The sequence below is a fragment of the Alosa pseudoharengus genome, unplaced genomic scaffold, assembly GCF_046254945.1.
Source record: "Alosa pseudoharengus isolate Yale_2024_CS ecotype anadromous, Long Island Sound unplaced genomic scaffold, YU_APseudo_1.1 YU_APseudo_1.1_scf_18, whole genome shotgun sequence".
NCBI classification, from domain to species: domain Eukaryota; kingdom Metazoa; phylum Chordata; class Actinopteri; order Clupeiformes; family Clupeidae; genus Alosa; species Alosa pseudoharengus.
Window position 1 is genome coordinate 20657965 of NW_027468650.1, and position 8291 is coordinate 20666255.

At 43.6% G+C, this 8291-nt stretch overlaps 1 long non-coding RNA gene across 2 annotated transcripts; it reads left to right on the top strand.

Annotated features, from left to right (window-relative positions):
* The first annotated feature begins 383 nt into the window (after positions 1 to 383).
* LOC143131676 (uncharacterized) lies at positions 384 to 3816 on the top strand. Of its 2 annotated transcripts, XR_012988167.1 has the most exons (6): positions 384 to 614; positions 700 to 751; positions 827 to 2444; positions 2607 to 2936; positions 3027 to 3078; positions 3154 to 3816. It is a non-coding gene; the product is annotated as an uncharacterized LOC143131676 (long non-coding RNA). The 2 variants fall into 2 exon arrangements; XR_012988166.1 differs by having other exon boundaries at positions 827 to 2936.
* Positions 3817 to 8291: the final 4475 nt, after the last annotated feature.

Sequence of the window (8291 nt, forward strand, 5' to 3'; positions counted from 1 at the left end):
GCCATCTGGCGGTAGTGGTTTGTGGGCCTATTGGGGTCAAGTAGGAAGCCCAGCAAGTTCCAAAAGTAGAAAATAAGTTTTGCGAGATCTCGCAAAACTTTGCGAGATCCCGCAATGAGATCCCGCAAAAGTGCATCGTTTTTTTATCTTCTTCATGTTTTTTTTCCCCATTACTTTTTAACCCATGTTTTTTTTTTCCCATGTCACCCGGAGGGCTCCGTACTTTCTAACTTGAGAAGAGACAAGTTTTAAATAGGAAAATTACCGGAAATCTTTTAAGTCACATTTAAGTGTGATGCTCTCAGGTGAGATGCTAATGGTCTAATCCGATTCAATGATCTATGCTAGGCTGCAGCTAAAAGTGGTATCGCCAGTGTAACAGGACAAGGTCCACGCCCCTTGCTTAACCCAGTAGTGCCATTGCGAGTGGCTCTTTGCATTCGGAGGTGAGCCAATTAGCGTAGGGAAGTGGCTACTTAAATTGTAACTTTTAATTTGAAGGCTGACGTCACAGCTGCATACTGTTGGTTGTCCACCTGACTCCTGCCTTCACCGCGGGATCCCTTGTGCTCTTTTGGCCTCCTGCTCACTGCATGCATCCAGTGACATTCCTGGTAGGTTATCGTGGCATTGCGTGAGTAGTAACGTTTCCTAAATGTTGTAGGCTAGTATAGCTAACACAAACTTTGGGGGTTTTAGGATTTGCTGTCGGCTGCTGAACATGGGCCTCATAGCCGACCTCAGCTGATTGGTATGTAATTTTAACAGTCTTCAAAATAATATGTAGCTTGCGTGGGTTTTTAATTGTATCTTTTTCGTGAAGCAGAGCTTGCGGTAACACAAGGAGCGGCAACATCAAGGCATCTTGGTTCAAGTTCCGAACGCTGCTGTTTTGTTTTGTTTTGTTTTGTTTTGACCTAAGTTGTGATGGTCGATTTTACATGTTTTGTTTATTGTATGTTTGTATACATTTTAAACTTTCACACGGGAGAAGAACTGTATACCGACGGAAGCTCTCGTCCAGTAGACCTTAACTACTGTATAAAGATACGATGTTCACCTGCCTATACTGTGCATATACTGTGCATTGTGCGTATTAGGAGTATTGGCTCCTTTGATTCTCCTCTCGTGCCGGACAGGAGCTGCAGGCCAACTGGGGTGGCGGACTATCTCGAGGTGGTGGCGTCCCTTCACTTTTCCTGCTGTGGTGCATTTTGAGTATTTGCTATTGACATATTCACGTGTGGTGTGTCTGTAGACCCTCTCCCTGATATGCTCTCCAGCCCTGGGTAAGCTCCAGCCCTGTTCCTGGCTCCTCCCATCCCTCCTCAGCCAGTACTCTGATGAGCTCATTCTGGTGTATGTGTGTGTGTCCAGGCCTTGTAGGCCGTTTGTGTCAGTGCCTTAGTGGCAAAAAGTCTGACTGTCTGGAGAGAACTCACTCCCTATATGTTTTTAATATTTGTTAATAAAGACACTATTTTTGGAACCACGCCTCTGGTTTTCTGTGACCACGAACCTGTGTTGCCTGGTTGGGCTTCATGTACTAAGTTAGTCCAATTGATTGAATATTCTGAGGGGCAGGGCCTCAGATGGCGTAGTCGACATTACTATTTGAGAGCTAACCTACCACTTGCCACATTTGGCGTAGTCGGCAGAGGATCACATGGCAAAGCCAGAGACGTGTGTTCCAGTGTTTTTCTGTCTTTTGTTTCTTGTCTGTGCTTTGTTTGATTTGGTTTTTGTTTATCTTTTTTTCTCAAGAAAAAACAGCAGCTGTTCGTTGGACCAATGAGGAGTCAGGCAAGCTTGTGTTGGGCGCATGGCCAACAAAGGTTGCATCTCTTTTAACCCCCCACCCCCTTGTCTGCAGCATTGACTGCTGCTACTTATGTTGTGTTGTGTGCAGAACAACCAGGAGCGGCTTCTCCCTTTGGGGACCTTCGGGGCATGGGCTGTGGACCCATTAGCGGGGTCTGGGAAGATCCTCACCTGGCCTCTGTGTGTCGCGGGGTTTCGGCCTACTGACCACCCGCGTGTCGTTATGTGTTTTGTGTACAGGTCGACCAGGAGTGGCCTCTCCCTAGGTGGACCTTCGGGGCATGGGCTGTGGACCCATTAGCGGGGTCTGGGAAGATCCTCACCTGGCCTCTGTGTGTCGCGGGGTTTCGGCCTACTGACCACCCGCGTGTCGTTATGTGTTTTGTGTACAGGTCGACCAGGAGTGGCCTCTCCCTAGGTGGACCTTCGGGGCATGGGCTGTGGACCCATTAGCGGGGTCTGGGAAGATCCTCACCTGGCCTCTGTGTGTCGCAGTGTTTCGGCCTACTGACCACCCGCGTGTTATGTGTTTTGTGCATTAAGGGTAACCAGGGTGGCTCCTCCCGAGAGGGACCTTCGGGTCATGGGATCCCAGTGTGGTGAGTCCCATTAGCGGGGTCTGGGTGTAAAGCCCCCCCCCTGGCCCCTGTCAGTCACGGCATATCGGCCTACAGACCAGCCGTAGAGTATGTTTTGGGAGAGTCTGGCTACCTGCAGTGCCTCCTCACCTGCAGACCTTTGGGTCATGGGCCACCGTAAAGGTGGGGCCCATTAGCGGGGTCTAGTGTGGAGGCCCTCATGGTTCCTGGTACCTCACCTCTGTAGAGGTTTGACAATCAATCGTCGGGTCGACGATTCAAGAAGCCGGGGTAGAATGTAACAGGACAAGGTCCACGCCCCTTGCTTAACCCAGTAGTGCCATTGCGAGTGGCTCTTTGCATTCGGAGGTGAGCCAATTAGCGTAGGGAAGTGGCTACTTAAATTGTAACTTTTAATTTGAAGGCTGACGTCACAGCTGCATACTGTTGGTTGTCCACCTGACTCCTGCCTTCACCGCGGGATCCCTTGTGCTCTTTTGGCCTCCTGCTCACTGCATGCATCCAGTGACATTCCTGGTATAGTAGGTTATCGTGGCATTGCGTGAGTAGTAACGTTTCCTAAATGTTGTAGGCTAGTATAGCTAACACAAACTTTGGGGGTTTTAGGATTTGCTGTCGGCTGCTGAACATGGGCCTCATAGCCGACCTCAGCTGATTGGTATGTAATTTTAACAGTCTTCAAAATAATATGTAGCTTGCGTGGGTTTTTAATTGTATCTTTTTCGTGAAGCAGAGCTTGCGGTAACACAAGGAGCGGCAACATCAAGGCATCTTGGTTCAAGTTCCGAACGCTGCTGTTTTGTTTTGTTTTGTTTTGTTTTGACCTAAGTTGTGATGGTCGATTTTACATGTTTTGTTTATTGTATGTTTGTATACATTTTAAACTTTCACACGGGAGAAGAACTGTATACCGACGGAAGCTCTCGTCCAGTAGACCTTAACTACTGTATAAAGATACGATGTTCACCTGCCTATACTGTGCATATACTGTGCATTGTGCGTATTAGGAGTATTGGCTCCTTTGATTCTCCTCTCGTGCCGGACAGGAGCTGCAGGCCAACTGGGGTGGCGGACTATCTCGAGGTGGTGGCGTCCCTTCACTTTTCCTGCTGTGGTGCATTTTGAGTATTTGCTATTGACATATTCACGTGTGGTGTGTCTGTAGACCCTCTCCCTGATATGCTCTCCAGCCCTGGGTAAGCTCCAGCCCTGTTCCTGGCTCCTCCCATCCCTCCTCAGCCAGTACTCTGATGAGCTCATTCTGGTGTATGTGTGTGTGTCCAGGCCTTGTAGGCCGTTTGTGTCAGTGCCTTAGTGGCAAAAAGTCTGACTGTCTGGAGAGAACTCACTCCCTATATGTTTTTAATATTTGTTAATAAAGACACTATTTTTGGAACCACGCCTCTGGTTTTCTGTGACCACGAACCTGTGTTGCCTGGTTGGGCTTCATGTACTAAGTTAGTCCAATTGATTGAATATTCTGAGGGGCAGGGCCTCAGATGGCGTAGTCGACATTACTATTTGAGAGCTAACCTACCACTTGCCACACCAGACTCACAGAATGGCTGGATTAACTGGAGAAAGGTAAAAATCAATTGTTTGACTCCAAATGGTTGAATATCCCTGTAAGGAAACATCACAAGACTGACCTTTTGACTAATTGTTCATAAAGGAATTGAAACAAATAACAGAACATAATGAAGAGAACTGACTGTGTAATCGAGGTAGAGTATGCATAGTTCCCCTAATGACAATGTTGGGAAGGTGACTTTTAAAATGTATTCCACGACAGATCACAGAATATATGCCCTAGAAGGTGTTTTGTAAAGAATTCTGCTATTCTACTCAATATGAGTAACATATTCTAATACTTTGTATTACATCAGCAGTCTGATATTGTATTACCTGTGGATGAATATTACGAATTATTATTAAAAAAAAAACTCTCACCAATGAAACACAGTGGCCATGTAGCCCCATTAGGCTGATACTGATTAGAAGCTTTTGGCCCCCATGTGTTGTGTGTTGTTGATACAATAGGCTACTTTGTGCCTTTCGGAACATAAACTGACTGCAGCTGAAGAGTTGGCAGCAAGGCAGCAGGTGGATTGCACATGAACTGTCATGCAGCGTACCTCTTTCTTAGCTTACTCTTATGCACAGAAACAGCAATGGGTTATGTTAACAGTGTCTCTCAACCAACTCCGTTTCACACACATACACACACATACACACATACACAGACATTGACACTGACTAATGAGGATGCAGTTGAATATCTGTGAGTTGCATACTTTGTCTAATGTTGCAGACTTGTCTTAGTGAAGCACTTCACACAAGTGAGTACAGACACACACACACACACACACACACACACACACACACACACACACTCACACCCGCATACACACCCAAACATGCAAATATAGACATTTTTAGGTCACCAAAAAACACTTTGTCTGTTGATGCAGACTTGACTGTCAAGATAGTTCACATATTGTAGATCTTGTAGAGAATATATAAGGATGAGCATGGGAAGTAACGAAGTACAAATACTTTTTTCAGATATTTTTACATTATTTTACCATTATTATTTTTGAGGCGACTTTTTACTTTTATTCCTTACATTTTAACACGAATATCGGTACTTTCTACTCCTTACATTTTACAAAACTGGCTCGTTACTTTAGTTTCAAACAATTTCAGTGGAGTTATACTGTATTATTTTTCGCATCATCAGTAGCGTATTAGCGGATGGGAATATAAGTTGCACTTGACGCACCACTACAAGATGACTTGACAGATTTGCGCAGCATTCATTTGTGGCAAATCATTGCAGCTTGATGGCAGTAACGTTAACGTTAGCACGTAGTAGTGTCCTCTCCTCGCTTTTGGTGTTTCCCTAACTTCTAGCTGCAGTGTGTAGCCTATATCTATAAGTAGATGCAGCATTGGGTCTTGAACAGGGATGCAGAGGAGGCTAAACGCAAGTAAACACAGTTTATCCACCTCTCAAAAGAGTGTATTCACCAATTACAACTGTTAACATTTAAAAATCACACTATATTATCCACAATTACAATATGTACACTCATCATCACTTTATGGACCACTTAATGCCACTTGTATTGTTAGAAACATTGAACAATAGCCTCCACCATCATCAAACATCTAAAAATCTGATACCACATGGCGCAGTCCACCTTGCCGCCTTATTTTACCACTATATTCCTGGTCTTGAAATATTCACAGGAATCCATAGGAATTAAATATTCATGTTGTTTTATCCTATATTAGTTGTGCAGATGTATAGTCCATCTTATACACACCCATGAAGCCAACAAAGAAAATGCATAAAAAAGAGACTTTTGTGTAATTATTCCATTTTGTGTAGTCATTCTATATCAGAGCCTGACATACAATCCAAATAGTCTACAAGAAACCTCAGAAATGCAAACTTTTATTGTTAGTATGCATTTTGGGTAATATAACCAAAAGTCCTAAGGGGAGTTTCGGTTTCCATAGGGCATTACAATACGCATGATCATACCTTGGCAAATAATTGTCTAAAGTACTCATTTTTCATTCTATATTGATCTGCTTTTGCACACAGCTTCGCAAGACCTGGTGCTAGGGCTCAGTTGTGTTTCTAAAATCATATCAAGTGACCTAGAGGGCTGAAATGTGGTCAGTTCAGAGATGCTTGTTATCCGGCAGAAAGAAAAAACAATATTCTAGGCTCTGTAACTCTGTGCCAGTGCTTCCTTGAAACTATAGGATCTTACAGTAACTTTCTAAAGATGTCCAGCATTTGATGGTACAGTAGGCCAAAAGAACACAAAGCTGCCCTCTGAAGTAGGCAGTGCAATGTTGGGGGAAAGCCTAGAAATTGCCCAACAGGTTATGGAAAGATTTAAAAAGAGAGACTGCTTTTACTTTTATACTTTAGTTAAATTTCCAAGCCTGTACTTTGTTACTTTTACTTGAATAAAGTAGTTAAATCAGTACTTTTACTTTTACCAGAATATTTTTAACACAAGTATTTGTACTTCTATTTGAGAACGGGAAGTGAGTACTTTTGCCATCTCTGAGGATGAGTGTGATGATGAGCTTTAACACATTTTGGCGAAGCCATGTTTAACACAGCACTTCTCACTTTGTGCGTTTCACTTCCGCATTCTCATTCTCTCTCTCTCTCTGTCCATCGCACTCTGTCGTTCTCTCCTCCTCCCCCCATCCCTTTTCACTGATTTCAATTTAAACATACAATATAGAGGTAAAACAAATCAAACACAACAATTACACAAGAGAGAAATTACACCAGGACTCTCTCACTCCGTCTCCCCCTCTCTTTCCCTTTCTCTCTCAGTCCACCTTTTTTCTCTCTGTCCCCTCTGTCTGTCGTCTGCTGGTGATCATAGCCTCCTCTCTGCACTGTCTGAATGTTTGAAGCTAATCTGGCTGGGCCATCTCATCTGGCCCCCTGTTCAGGGCCGTCCCGCTCTCCAGGTAACCTTTACGCAGGTGTGCCCTGGCCCCAAACCCCCGTCCTATAGGCCGCAGCACAGATGGCTAGACACAGGGGCTCGTTTCACCATTCATAAGTTATATGTTTGATATGGATTTATGTATTTATTAACAATTTATCTATTTAGTCGTTGCTGTGACATCCTGAAATATACCCACACAGGACATATCTGTTTCATTCAGACTCACTCTTTGGGTGCCTTACAGAGGCATGTCTGCTCCGTGTGTTATTCTAGCATGTAGGATTTACAACGGACTGCCACCCTTAGGCCTACTTACTATGGTGTTTCTGAGTCCCTTCAAAAGGCGAAGACACACATAGCTCAAATCGGTGACATGTGTTTATGAGTGGAGCTTCTAGCTGACAGGCTGCGGTTGGAGTTAGTTGACAAAAGGAACCAAATGTTACATTACTCAAATGAAGTTTACTTACACTGATTCAAGACTTCATACCCACATTCCTGAACATGAGAGGGTTGTATGTCCACATCCCTTCATGTCATCTGCTGAATCACAGTTCTGTCCCTCAGTCTTCAGTCCCAAGCAGTTGGGTTTGTACAGCATTCATGAAATTGACCCATGGTCCTGGATAGAAGTGTCTACTGTACATGTGAAGCTGACACAATTTTCCCATTTCAGGCTTTTCCTTGACTCTAGAGAAGCGTGACCAATCCTATACACTATAAATGTCATATCCTCTGTTTATATTATGGTAAATGTTGTATGTTTACAGTGCCGTAAATGTAGCTATTTTTATTGTTCCCTAAATGGCATTTTTGGTCACACTCATGTGCTCAAGTACACTCTGATACTATGTGCTGGCAGATTCTGCAGGGAGACGAGCGATGCACTAAAGACTTTTTACTGTCTGTGTGACTGCTGTTTCCTGTCCATTCTCCGCACACCCACACACATACACATACACATATACATACATATGTACATACATACTCAACCAGATCATAGCCATAGTCTGGTTTTCATAAGAACAAATAGACCTAATTCATTTATGTACACACATAATTCTTAATTCTAATAAACAATACAATGTTTCTGTTTAAGACATGATTACCGGTATGTTCTTATTCACTTCAAAGTTACACACAGACAAATGACTGGGGTTGTTTGATGTCAACAAAAAACAGGTCAAAACACAAACACAGCTCAAAAGGACATTGTGTTTGTTAATTGGTCTTCAAAATGTATCACAAAGTGTACATACATGTACATACACATACACAGAGAGATATAAAGAGAGAGAGAGAGAGAGAGAGAGAGAGAGAGAGAGAGAGAGAGAGAGAAAGAAAGACAGACAGACAGACAGATAGATTGTGTTTCTGGGAA